This window comes from Falco punctatus (genome assembly GCF_963210335.1).
Source record: "Falco punctatus genome assembly, chromosome: 19".
Taxonomy (NCBI): Eukaryota; Metazoa; Chordata; class Aves; order Falconiformes; family Falconidae; genus Falco; species Falco punctatus.
This window is the reverse complement of record NC_137599.1, coordinates 5,842,419-5,856,383: the sequence shown is the minus strand read 5'-3', so window position 1 is coordinate 5,856,383 and position 13,965 is coordinate 5,842,419. Positions and strand designations below refer to the sequence as shown.

Genomic DNA, 13,965 nt, shown 5'->3' with positions numbered 1-13,965 from the left:
ATAAAAAGAAACCAAATCAATTCTATAATTTGAGGCAGAGAAGGTTTTATCAATATGATGTCAGAAAGAAAAACAAAAGCCACAAAGCAAGATTAACTGTCATCTCTCCAATCAAAAGTCTGTAAAGTTAAATAATTAAAAGCGAGAACGTCTTCACCTGAAAAATGAAGTGGCTGGAGACAAAAATACCCATTGCTGTTAAGTTACTCCTCAGAACAAAGTTGCCCTTTATAGTAAAATAAAAAGAAACGTGGTTTAAAAAACAGTAATGGGACATTTACAGAAAGCAGCAGCCTGTCAGAGACAAAAACAAACAAACAAACAAAAAAAAAGCTTGAACTGTGAAATCCAGGTCTCCCCCGTCCAGTATCAGAGAGATTTTGTTTTTATTTCGCATAACCTGGGCAAGTTGCCCAGGAAATATGAAAACCTGAACTCAGGACTCGGTGAGCAAGTTAAACAAAAAACAGAATTGCCTTCCAATTTTAAAGATGCATTTTCGCTCACTAGGTGCGGTCATACCAACCTTTGCTCAAAAGCCTATGATTGATACCAAAACTTTTAAACCCCACCGCTGCCACCCTGCGAATGGCACCACCTTAATACTTCGTATTTTAAAACAAGGCACGGACTGTCACTACAAGAAGCCTTTTAGAGCGCCACGCGTTAACTGGTCATGTCCTCAAGAGGAAATAACAGAAGAGAGAGGAGCAGAATTAAGCATCTCCAATCACTAGAGCCCTGCCCAACCTGGTAAACTCGACCTCGGCTGCGTTTAAATACCTTATTTCGACTGGAGTTCGCAACACAGTTCTCCAGGACACGTCTGCTCAGCTAACTGCAGATCTCAGCTTTTATTGCTCCTCACATCTCAGAGGAGAGCAAGCAACCCACAAAGACTGCCATGGCAGCAGCTGAAAACAAGATGACAGGAACTCCAGGACAGAGGTACTCGTTTAATAGAAGGCGACGTTCAATCACACATCGCAAGTTCCTTTTCATGGGCCTAATTACAGCCTGAGCTTGGTTTGCTGTTTCTCATTTAGCATCGGGCAACTTCACGGTAACCCTTCCCATCATATCCTCTGTCGCTGCAGACTCAACAGGAAGCTATGAAGATTTCAGAGAGCGGACTCCCAACCTCTGGTAGAACTGAAAATGAGAAATCTTTAAGGTCTACCTTCTGCCAACATCTCTGAGGCCCAAAGCAGCTCCTGATACAGAAGTGTAAGTTTCAACTGAACTTTTTTTTACAATAGCTGGGGGGGGGGGGGGGGGGGGGGATGGGCGGAGCTTTTTGTTGTTTTTTTCTTTACAATGCTCGCCTTTCTACCAGATCCACAAAAAATAAGTTTGCCACAAGAGACTAACTAAGGAACAGATAAACATGCGGCCTGTTCAGGCTGACAGCTACTCCCATTTCCTCTCTTCAGATGCAATTTTGTTATCCTTTTCCTCATTTTATTAGATAAACAGCAGTTTCATCACTAAATTCAGATACCGCACTGTCAAAATTCTGTCTTCCAGAATTAAGTCTTCACAGCTATTAGCATATCCCATTTCGCTGTTTGCCTCGTCCTCTAAACCACGTTGTACTGTGGCAGTCACCTGCTAACAGCAGTTTCATGGCAGGGGGAGATACATACGGATTTTCTAACTTACTCTGAAACCTGAACGGGACCTTATCCAAACTATCCTCTTTCAAAACCATGGGCCTGAACTCAGGCTGAGGAGGACACACATGGGGTTTAGTGGCATTAAGTTTACTCCAGCCCTGCATCACCAGGATTCTTGCTGATTTGAGTACAACTCCTTGCCCAGCCGAGGAAAAAGCAGAAAGCCTTTATTTTTTTAAATTTAAATGATGTTACAGAAAACTGCATCCTGGAAGATGCTGCTGAAGTGCAATTTGCAAGGAAGGATTCTCAAACCAAGCAGCACGCTGCAGTCTCTGCATTCCAGACAGACATTGTATTCCTGGAAGTTACGAGCAGGGACACGGTATTTATAAAAGGCAGCGACGGAAACGGCGCTTCTCAGATCACCTGCCATCCTGACTGCCCAAATGCTAAGAGGCTCTTTTTAACAAAATGATGAACATCTTGAGAAGAGGCACGCGTGCAGAACTTGCTCATTATTTGGTCTGATCAACATATGATCCACCTGAGACACTTATGCCTAAATGGGAATTTAATTCAGTGTAAGTTGGCCCACCTGTTTCCCACAAAGTCCAGTAAAAAGCAAACAACAAAAAAAGCAAAATCAGGTGCCTGTTAAACCGGGATGGGCAGAGAGATCGCTGACCTACTCTCAAAATAATAGTTCCAGACAAATAAAATTTTCCAGAAAAGAAAAATTGGGGGGGCGGGGGGGGGGGGCGGGGCAGAGAAGGCCCACAAATCAAAATAATGTGCTGCTCACCATTTCTCTCCCCTCCCCAAGCTTTTACCCTTTCCCTGCCTCAGTAGGGCCTAAAGTCCTCAGGCCTTATCTTTTTGCTACACATGAAGTCTTATGCTCCCTGGAAAAGTCTTTGGAGGTTCCTAAGGACACGCACCATTCACTGCCTGAGCCGAGAAAGGGTGGAGTGCTGAAACTCCAGAGACAGTCTTTGTTCAGAGTGTTCATTAGATAATGGCAGTTGCATTCACAAAAACACAGTTATAAACAGGGCAAAAGGAAGTGACTTTGGTCAAAGAACTGCTCAGTTTTCACCCCTGACTTGCGTGATGTCAGAATTTCACCAGCTCTCCAGTTACCGGATGATCTCTGAGAGCAAATGAGACTCAAAATACAGCATTACCAAAGAAAAAAAAAAAAAAAAAAAAAAAAAAAAAAAAAAAAAAAAAAGGAGAAAGAGGGGAAAAAAGGTGTAAGAGAAACACACAGCCACATCTGCCTGGTCATCTGCTGCTTTATCACCTCTGAGGAGGGAACACAAGTCATCCTCATTGCTAAATCATTACAAATCAGCTATAACAGTATCACAACCAAGTTCCACAATTAACTGCTCCTGCAGCATATCAATCCATTAATCCCAACACAGCTGTGCTACCTTGGCAGCGCGGCTACAAAAAAGAAAAACAAAAAAACCCAACAAAAAAACCCCCACCATACCCACCCCTCCCACGCCAAAAAACATGTCGCCTGTACGTCGACTCTGACAGTGGCCCAGAGCAGACACCTCGAGAAGGGAAAGCGACCCCCTGGGGTCCTGGTCCCATCAGCAGGTTGGGGGCTTCCCAGGCTCTGCCTTTATGGCCCCCCAGGTCGACCCTGCCTTATCTCCCCCTTCCCCAGTTTAAAAGGCTGCTGACTTCCCAATTACAGAAATAACATCATCAGATCAAACGGTATTGCTACCCGCACCGTTCCCGTGCCAGAACAAAAATCCTAGAGGACTACAGGAAAGCTGGGGAAGAGCATCAGAGGTTCCTCCATGAAAACAAAGGCTATAAAAAGGACAAACACAGCTTTAAAGTGAAGTTGCCTGTATCCAAACAGATCCCTGGATTCGTTAACTACAGCAGAGGTTTAGTCACACGGTCAGGGACACATAAAGCCTTAACTGCTCCCCCAAAAGTGTTTCACAGCCCTGCCGTCAGCGGGACCGTGCCGGGGCTGAAGCACTCTCCCACTTTCCTACCTCCGAGAAGCGGGCTCCTACCTCGCCTTATTTTTAGCGGCACAAAGCACACTGGACCCAACGCATGACATGATGTAACCGCAAACACGGACACGGCCCAAAGCCCTTCAAAATATAATGGTCAGTCAAAACAAATAGAAAACCTGCAGTTCCTCCCATATCCTGACCGGTTTCATGGAAAACTACAGTTTGTCATTCAAGCGCGTTTTACATAACAGGCCACATAACCTACAGGGTGCCTGCGTGCCCATCCACCTGTGCACAGGGATGAAGGGATGGGGCGGGAGCGGTGGCACCCCACTGCCCGGTGGCACCCCGCTCCGCCGGGGGGGCTGCCCCTCCTGCAGGAGGCAAGGCTGCTTTCCCAGGAATTCAGCCGCTGTGGCTTTCCTCCGACATGACCCCCCACTCATACCCAAAGGGGTGGAAATTTCTCCCTATCGAGCACTGGAAGATGCTAATCCCGCGATGGAAGTAAACACACGTCCCGGTCGGGATCCCGGGGCTGCCGTGCCCTCCCGGCTCGCTTGGAGAAAAATAAATTCTGGATCGACGGGGCCGGTTGGAAAACAAATAAAATACAAAATATGCAGCCGGAAAGTAAATACAGGAAGATGGCTTTAGCGGCCCAAACCCACATGAAAAATTACGCTATTGTAGAGCCGGGAGAGGGGGCAGCGCCGGGTGACACAGCCCGGCCCGCGGTGACAGCGGCGGCCCCCCGGGACCCCAGCGCTCCCGCTGCCGGGGCCGCGGCGGCTGCTCCCCCCGCGCCTTCGGCGAGACCGAGGTTATGCAATTTAATTTTTTTTTTTCTGTTTACTTCTAAAACTTCGCGTGGACACCCCCCCCCCCCTCCCCAGGTTAGGCAACGGTGCCCCCCCCCCACCCCCGTCCCTCCCCGGGGGAGCGGGGCCGGGCTCCGCCGCCGCGGTGCCGCCGGCCACGTGAGGGGCCCCGGCCCGGCGGGACCCCCCCCGCCCACCCGGGCGCCGCCGGCCCGGGGATTTCAATTTAAAGTGGCGCCACCCTCCCACCCCACCCGCCGGAGCCGCAGCACCGGGGGAGGGGGGGCCGCGGGGGGGGGCCGCCGGGACCGGGCCGGCGGGTCACCCCGGCCCCCCCCGCACTTTCCGCGGCCGCGGGAGGGGCGCGGGGAGCGGCGGCGAAGTCGGGGCGCGGCGGGGCCCGGCGGCGCTAACAAAGGGGCGGCGGGGGAGGCGCGGGGCGGCGGGCGCGGAGCGGCGCGGGGCGAGCGGCACCTACCACGTGACGAGCGGCGAGCGCGGTCCGGGCGGGCTCGGCCCCCCCACAAAATGGGCGCAGTTTGCAAACAAACCCCGGCCGAGGGGCAGCCGGGGCACCGCGCCCGGGCGCCGCCAGCCCCGGCGCCCCCCCCGCCCGCTCGGGCCCGCCCCGGCGGCAGGGGGGATGGGCTCGCCCGTCTCCCTCGGCGGGCGCAGAGCGGCGGCCGCAGTCCGGGCTGGGGCGGGCGGGGGGCGGGGGGGGGGTGGGGAGCGACCCCCCCACCCCCGGTTCGGAGCGCCGGGCGGCGGCGGCGGGGCGGGCCGGCCGGGCGGCGGGGCGCGGCGGAGCGGGCGCTGCGGTGCTTTTCTTCTTCCCCCGGCTCCCCCCCGCTCCGGGCGAGCGCGGCGGCGGCGCGGCTCGGAAAATGGCGGCCGGGCTCCTTCTCTGCCCTCCCCCTCCCGTCAGCCGGAGAATGCACCGGGGGGGGGGGAAGGAGGAGGAGGAGGAGGAGGAGGGGGGGCGCCGCAGCGCCCCCACCGGCCGCCGCGCGCAACCGCGCCCGCCGCCGCCCGCAGCCAGGGGGCCCCGCCGAGCTCCCGCCGCGCGGAGGAGCTGCAGTGCGGGAGGGGCGCCCGCCGCCGCCACCGGGCGGGGGGAGAGGGGGAGGGGAGGGGGAGGGGGAGGAGGAGGAAGGGCGGGGCAGACCCGCCGCCTATTGTCCAGCCGCCGCTGCGGGTCTCTGGCGCCGCCCGCCAGGGGGCGCCCGCCCCGTACTGCGCAGGCGCGGCGCGCCGCCGCGCGAGGGCAGGGTTGCGCAAAGGGCGGGGGGGCCGCGCGCGGGGCGCGCCGGGAGGTGTAGTGCGGCCCCGCCACGTGCCGCCGGCCCGCCGCGGGGTGGGGGTGGGGGTGCCCGGCCGGCCGGTACACCGGCACCCTCACTCGAGGGCGGGAGGGGCCCGCTCCGGGCACCCCTCCCACAAGTACACCAACATCTCCCGCTTTCCCAGCCCAAGCCCCCTCCCTGCAGAAACCAACCAACCTTTCACCCTTTCACATGGTTTCCCCCCACCCCCCCCTGCCCCGCCCCGTACCGGCCCGGTTCACACCCCCTGCCAGACTCCAGCGTCACCGCCGGGACCCCGCCCCCATGCCCCGTAACTTCGCCCAGCCTCCCCGAGCCCGGGCAGGCAGCGAGGGGTCACTGCAGCCAGCCCCGGGATGCGCGGGGCCCCCCCGGTTCCCTAGTCGTGGGCAGAGCCCTGGGCGCTGCCGCCGCTGCGGGGGCGGGGGGGGGCTGCAGCCCTACACAACGCTTACAGCCCCCGTACACAACGTTACACAACGCTTCCCGTACCCCCGATACTTTCCCCCCCTGCTCCCCACGCGCCCCCCGGCCGAGCCGCAGGAGGAAGCGGCCCGGGCGCGCAGCACTGCTTTCACCTCCTTGACCTTCACTGTTGCCATTTGCACGAGCGGGACGGTGGCCCGGAGCCAGCGCGGGCACGTCCCCCTGCCACCCCGGGGGCCACCGGCCCTGGCCCCGCACGGCCCCCAGCAGTGATGCGGCTGTGCCAGCGAAAAAAAGTGCTTTACAGCGTCATGTGCCTGCAACGGGAAAGGAGCCGCGGCCGGCAGCACCACGGGGAGAGCACCGGCCCCCAGGAGCTGGCTTCCGAGCCAAAAAGAAGTTGCGCTGTAACCTGTGGAATTACCGGTAAAACCCACGAACACCATTTTGGTAGCCAGCATGGGCAACGCAGATGGGGACTACGCAGCACGCGCAGCCGGGATCCCCTTCCTCTTGCTTCCCATCCCCCTGCCACACCAGGAGAGCGATGCTCCTCGCCTTCAAAAACCATCCGGAGATGCAAAGCCAAGGTGCTACCGCTGCTCTCTGAAATCACGATACCACTTAACAAATCACCTCGTGGAACTCTCATTACAGTCGTTTTTTTGGGTCAGGAAATCAACAGGAAACACATTTCTCCTTTTTCCTTCTTTTTCCAAAGGGCCTCTATGACCAGCTACCCCAAAATGACCCCAGAGGCCAGGTATTGACTGGGCCTCTGCTGACCAATGCCAATGCTCAAAATTTAGCTCACACTTAAATGTCTTTCAAGAAAAATGTCCAACTGAGGTCAGCAGAGGCCACTGCTGGGTTTATACCCTAGCAGGGCGTTCTGTCCTTGCCCACGCTGTCCCTTGCAGCCACAGCCCTCCCCTCCCAGACTGCTGTTCCCCGTCCCAGCACACCAGTTACCCAGTCTCAGCAATTTCATGCAGCACTTGGGAAAAAATGAGTCTAGGAACCTTGAACTGGGCTTTAAGTTCACGATGAAATGGTGCCAAGGAGGACATCAGGACAGCCTGTTATCAGCAACCCCACAGCCAGCACAGAACCGGGTCACACGGAGAATCCCTGCCGTTCTGAAGGGTAACAGAAATACCGACAGTCGCATGATCAGCTCGGGCAGCAGCTCCAAGCTTTCTCCTGATCTGTTTCTCCTCACTGCACCTGGACAGCTATTCAGGAAGCCAGGATGCAGTACTCTACAACAGCATGCATACCTCCGATTATTTTTTTTTTTTTTTTTTAATCTACCTTGAATTCAGTTCAGCTAAAAAGCAGAAGCAGCAACAAATGCATTTTTATACTGGAACATAAGGGGGAGGCCAAACTGTTGTGGAGGAAGTTAAAAGAAATTCCTGTGCAATAAAGTTTCGAATCTCCTGTTCTTTCTGCACTGCAGAATTTTCTGCTATTTGAAGGATGTCTAACCAGGAGCAGAGATCTCTGGCGTGACAGGCCAGTACAGATCTGGATCTTCCTGCAGCAGACTCATCTATAGCTTTCATCATTCAACCCGATCTGGTGATGATGTAGCAAAAACTGCTGTGCAGCCTGAAGTAATACAGCTTTGGCCTCTGACGCATACATTTTCACAGTCCTTCCAGCCTCTGCTTTCCATTCAGAGTAGTGCCACATCTCCCCCAGGTCACCCAGCTACTCTGGTGCCAGCCACACTTGCACACGTGTCCCTCACACAGCTCCGTTACTACTCTTAAGATGGGTTTGTCGCCCTGCACAAACACGAGGGAGCTCTCCCCAATGAATTCACATTTTCACAGCATCATCCTTTAAGTCTTTCCTTAAAGTCACCCTCTTCTGCAAAACATCAAGAACATACAAACCACAGAGTTCAATATATGGTGAGCATTATGTACCCATCTACCCATACCTGATCGTTACCTTGTCTTCCCCACGTGCATTCATAGCCTCTACCTGTTAATCCTCATGACTTGCTTTGAATGTACCCGCCTCAGAAGTTTAACAGTCTCTATACAATAAGTATAAGCGTAGCTCTACATATATTAACTGATATATTAGGACACATGAAAGGAGACTTCTGAGCCTGCAAAGGTGCTAGATCAGTTTGAGAAACATCCAGAAGGCAGAGAAGACGATGGCTGCCGAAGAACACAGTGACAAGACTCCCTACAGATACAACTGCAACTTTAGCATCTTCACTCGCAGCCTCATTAGATATCCTAACAAAAAGCAGCAGACTCAAACGTCAGTGGCCACAGACGCTTCAGAAGATGCAAGACTTATCTGTACTTAGCTTTAAACCAGACAAGCTGTAGCAACAACAAGAGATTCTTGCAGTGATCATTGCTCTTCTGATATTCTTCAACAATAAAGAACATCTCCGGTCATGGTAAGAAAGGCACTCCTTCGCTATGACAGACACAGCGCATCCCAGCCAGCTACTCTGAAAATGCTCACTAAGGAGGAAAGAAAACGAGCAAAGTCATCGAAAAACAGAAGGCAGAGCCACATGAAGGCAAGTAGCGCTGAGGGTGGTAGATCTCGGCAACCGCAATACCTCCCTGCTCAGGCAGGTACCTGTTCTACTAACATATCCCAAGGCCAAGCTACAAACCTGGTTCTTCCTTGGAGGCTTCCAGATCGATGGATTAAATTCCAGTTTGGTCAATATAAACTGGAAATATATTACTCTCTAAAAAAGGCAAGTGACCCACTTAAGTAATGCTGCTCGTTTGAAAGCCTCCTTAGTGATTTAGACCAAGCCATTTGACACAGACATTCAGCGTTTCAAGGACAACACACGTTGCTTGGTCATGTATTGGAGAGCCTGCTCCATAGGACACCGGCACCTCTCAAGGTCACGGCTCTACAGCTACCCAGGCTAGGGGGGACGTTACTTTAATCTGCTGTGAAGTTAAGGGGCATTTGTTATTATGGCATAGTAATAAGCTGTTTTGAATCAATTATAGTTTCAGCTGCAAAAGTGTATTTATACTGTTTCCACTGTGAAATGTATTTCTATGGTTTCCATAGGGATGAGAGGCTGGGAACGTAAGACTATTTAACGAAGGTAACAAACAAACTTCACCACTGTATTTTTGAGTCCCTGCCAAAGACATTGGCCGTGTCATGCCAAAAAGTACTCGAATACTCCATGCTGTTGCATCAGACCAATGCACTGAAGAACTGACTTCCCCAAGTCCTCATGGGAACTTCTGTTTGTACCAGTTTGGGGAACACGGCAAAGTACTTTCCAAAAAAGGGATGGCAGGCGTGAGTACTCACAACAAGAAAGCACCCTGAATTCTTAAGCCATCCAACTGGGGACCAATAGCCAGGTTTTAATCAACCCGTAGAGGGTGAAGCATCCAAACCCACATTTAGTCAAAACCCCACATCACGCAGGTCCCCGTGAATGGCCCACAATATCATCATGTTGGCTTAAATCCATCCAAAACACATGTATGAAACTACACAAGAGTTGCAGAAGTAAGCCACCGATCTCACCAGTTTTCTTGGGTATTTGCTCAAGAAACACCATGATGGCAGTAATTAAAGCAATGCCTTTTTATGGAAATCAGTATGTTTTGTGAAGAGTATGTGGCATGATCCCAGACATTTAAAGATGTGAGCAGTGAAGTAAAATACAAATGAATAGCAGAGTAAGTAAGGTGACAGCTCACTTAAAAGTTACATCCTTCCATTTCAGGTTATAGGTAGTTATATCATGGGAAAGGAGGAAGAAAAAAAAAAAAAGAAAGAAAAAAAGCAGAGAGGAGAAGCAAATGTGATCTTGCACTAAGCATGTAAAAGCCCATGTCTTACAAAACCCTGAGACAGAGACTAACCAAGTTTTAGGGACCAACCCTTCCAAATCTCACCACCAAAATACACCTTATGGGCTTTGTATAATTACAGCACAGACATTTCGTGCTTGCGTTCCCACTGCTAGGGGAACCATTCTGTTCCACTGTATGACAGACAAACAGATTAAGGAGTTTTCACGTAACTAAGAGTTAAAAGAATTAGTCAGGAACCCAGCAACTGGTAACAAGCAAGGATGCGCTATCAGCGGTATGGGCCTCAGAGGGAGGACAGACTGATACCTGCTGTGCAACTCAACCCTTCCTCCCTCTTCCAGTTGGAAGGTCTTGAAGTACTTTCCTTTATCCATGAGCCATGGATAAGGCTCGCAGAAAGTCTTCCTAGATTTGACTCACACCAAATCCTGCCCCTCGCAAGTCAACAGCAAACCTGATACCCAAGACCAGCCTCTAGTCGCTGCTGACGCTGGGACATGAAAGTGCTCCCTCTGCCACAAGCAAAGCTAGTGGTGACCTTAAGAGTCTCCATTCACTAACTCACGTTATAGTTGTCATCTTCACAGGGCTTCTCAGATCCACCAACAGGAGAACTAGTTTCTATTTCTGCTGTAGGGCACCTGGAACAGTTCTATCTGTGTTTGGATTTCCAGAGTCGGGGAAAAAATTACCACACTATTGGTAGCTGCTTGTAATTCAGTTTAATCCCAAACTGGGGCAGCAGTTTAACCGGACTGAAACACAGTTGATAAGCTGGATATTACATTATTTATTCTTTTGGTCATGCTCTAGAGTCACCTAGCATTTTGAGATCAGAGCTGTGCTCCGAGAGCTTCTGTTCCAGAGACAGCACAATCCGCAAGTCTCTGAGCCCTGAGTTTCAGGGCTTCACGCAAATTCCTCAGCCCCAGCCAAATCCACCTGCCTTCAAACCCTCAGCAACGCAGGCAGACACCAGCGATCATAGGTGGAAAAAGTCAAGTCCCTACATGCTCTCCTTGTTAACGATACTTCCTACGACAAGTCTAGCACAGGAGAATTGGTGCCCAGATGACCGCAGGGAAACAGCAACACAAGGCACAAGGTGGCGAGTCCCCACAGCACAGAGGGCTCCGGACCAGCACGCTTGGCAGACGTTTTTTCCCTGTGCCCATTAGATGTGAAGGGCCAGGCAGATATTCCTGCTCCTCTGCTCTGAAATACCCGCAGCTCCTCAGAGGGGAGGGGAGGTTAAGAGCTGTATAAAACTGAAGGGCTATAATGGAGTTGCTCTCTCCTCTGATGAAAAAGCATTGCAAACTGTGACAGTAAGATTAGGTGCTAGGCTTTGAGCACAAGTCAGGGATACAGTTTACAAAAGCACTCAAAATATGTCCTAATCAGAGGTTTAAAGTAATTGGCACAGGAACAGATGACATGCTCATACACTCAAAGAAAAAAAAAAAAAACAAACCCAACAAACAAGGCCCAACTAGATCCTCACCACAAGAGGCAAGTGCCTCTAAGCAAAAATGCCGAGTTGACGTGACAGCCTGACACGACAGTCTGCACAACCTCCTCGGTACACCCGCCTGCAGACTTAAGCGTGACCCACTGCCACAGGCACACCTCCTTCCCCTCGGCTCCTGCCGGATGGTGGGAAGCAGGAGGATCCCAGTGTTATCCTCCCACGTGCCCATCCCCAACCCGCTCCGCTGGAGTGAGCGCGTGCCTTCAGTGCCCCCCCAAATCCAAAGCTGGGACTCCCCACGGCAGCCAGGCCACATGGCACGAGCAGGCCCTGCGGCTTTCCCAGCCATCAGCACAAAGGTGATGCTGTCCCTCCATTCCACAATGGCTTAAGCACTCTTAAATTTTTACTTTTTTACTCCTTCAAGTTTTCCGGACCGAAGCACGAGGCTAACGAGCTCATGTTCAGAATCAGAACATTTTCTTAGCCAGAGCAACGTCACAGTTGACTGGCATAGACCCTCGCTAGCTGCCACACACAAAGTCGCAGGGCTGACAGCACCCTGGGGTTACGCAAGCACCCACACGGGTGTCAAGCTCCGCAGCCACATGTCAAACCCCCTTTCAGCCAATGTATCAGCGTGTGGCACTCGGGGAACAAGGAGCAGTTCCCAGAGAAGCTATCTGCCGGCTTCCTATCAGTTTCAGCGGGAGCTGTAGGAACACAGACTTCCAGGAAATTCAGTGATAACCTCCAAAACCTGTAACAGGGAGATTTAATTCCTTTTTTAAAGCCCACATAACAACTTACTGTTATTATGTGTACAAAGAATAAGAGCCTTTACTGTTGTGTTAGCCAACTGGAGATCAGATACCAGAGCAGATTTGTCTAAGGTCAGTGTGACAGGATTGAGTAAAGATTTTTGGTTTTCCCATTACAAGAGAATTCGTCTAAATTCAGCCTCCATAATTGGTCTAAAGTCAGGCTGCTTTGGCTTGTAGATTTATGAAAAGGAAATATCCTTCCCTTCAGTGCATCCCTGTAGGTTTTATTCAGCTTCACAGAACTTGATTGCTGTACCTGGGCGTTTAGGACACAATTCTTAACCTGTAATAACATCTGCAAGGCAAGAGGTGACTTTTCAACACAAGTGTCAGTAAACCCTCACCACCCTCTGCTCCAGACCCAGAAGAGCTACGGCCGCTTCACACACGGGGAAGCCAGAGGCGTGGAAACATGAGCAGGAGAACCCAGGTTTAGACCTTCAGTTTTCACAGGGCAAAGCTGAGACCACTCTGACAGGTACACGCAGAACTCTCCTGAGGCGGTACGTCCATGGATAAACCAGATAATACCAGTGATACCAGCAAGTCAAAAGGACCCAACTGATGTAAACCTGGAGTTTAAGGATGTACGCAGTTAGGGGGGGAAACCAAAGTAGAGGATCTTTCTTTTTCTGGGCAAGCCATACCTTGACGTCTCGATGCCATCACATGCAAGGACAGGTAACCAGGAAATACATACGCGCGCTCCCGAGAGGAGGCTGCACGTCTCTTCGCCTACCAACAGGCACCAGAAGGGCTTTGGAGAGAGAAACACCCCACGAGCGCGGACGAAGCCACCCTCTCCGCCACAAACCTCCATTTTAAAGTCTCACATCCACCAAGGGACCGCGTGGGGGGGGCTCCCGGCTGGCCCCACGCCCCCAGAGCCCAACACAGTGCCCACGAAGGTGGCTGGGCTGGCGGGGGACTCGGCAGGGCTGGGGACCGGGGCCGGCGGTGGGGGGCACCGTACCTTGCCGGGCATCTTGGCGGGGCCCATCCTCAGCACCTGCGGTCCAGGTGGCGGCACGGGGCGGCCTCCGGTGCTTCCAGCCTCCGCCGACGCCAGGAGGGTGTGCAAGTTTCTTATTTATTTACTTGAGGAGGCGGAAAAATCGAGGACCTGGGGAAAGAGGGGGCTGTCAGCGGGGCTGGGGGCGCAGCCGGCCGGCACCCGCCACCCCGGACCCTCCGCGCCCCCCCTCCCTCCATCCCGACCCGGGCCGGCGGGGACGGGCCCCGCAGCACCCGCAGGCCGGCCCGGGGGTGCGGGGGCTGCCGCCCCCGGATCCTTCTAGAAGCCCCCTCGGGCCGGGCCTCGCCTCCCCGGGCTAAAATGGAGGCCCGGGGCGGGAGCGGGGGGGGGGGGGGGGGGGTCCCCGCTCCGCACGGAGCCGGCCCGGCCCCCCCGGGCAGCGCGGCGGGGCGGAGCTCTCCCGGCGCCCCGGGCCCTGCGGCCGGCCCGCGACGAGACCCGGGCCCCAACTCGGCGGGCGGAGCCACCGCCCCCACCCCCGCCCGGCCCCCGCAGCCAAGTTGCGGGACGGCGGCACGGCCGTGGCGGCGGGGAGGGGGAGGGGGGGGCCGGGCCACTTGGCCTGGCGCTGCCCGCGGGCGGCGGCCGAGGAGGGGGGGGTCAGGGGACG

At 53.6% G+C, this 13,965-nt stretch overlaps 1 protein-coding gene across 6 annotated transcripts in view; it reads right to left on the bottom strand.

The window, feature by feature from the left end:
• Window positions 1-13,919, bottom strand: part of KANSL1 (KAT8 regulatory NSL complex subunit 1) — a 101,928-nt gene extending 88,009 nt beyond the window's left edge. For 2 of the 6 annotated variants that reach the window (XM_080369564.1, XM_080369567.1), the window contains exon 1: window positions 4,913-5,286. The gene's annotated coding sequence lies outside the window, so the exon portion shown is untranslated. Of the gene's footprint in view, window positions 1-4,912; window positions 5,289-13,292 lie in introns of those variants that run through there. The other 4 variants (XM_080369563.1, XM_080369566.1, XM_080369565.1 and 1 more) reach the window with 4 other exon arrangements.
• Between the last annotated feature and the right edge of the window lie 46 nt (window positions 13,920-13,965).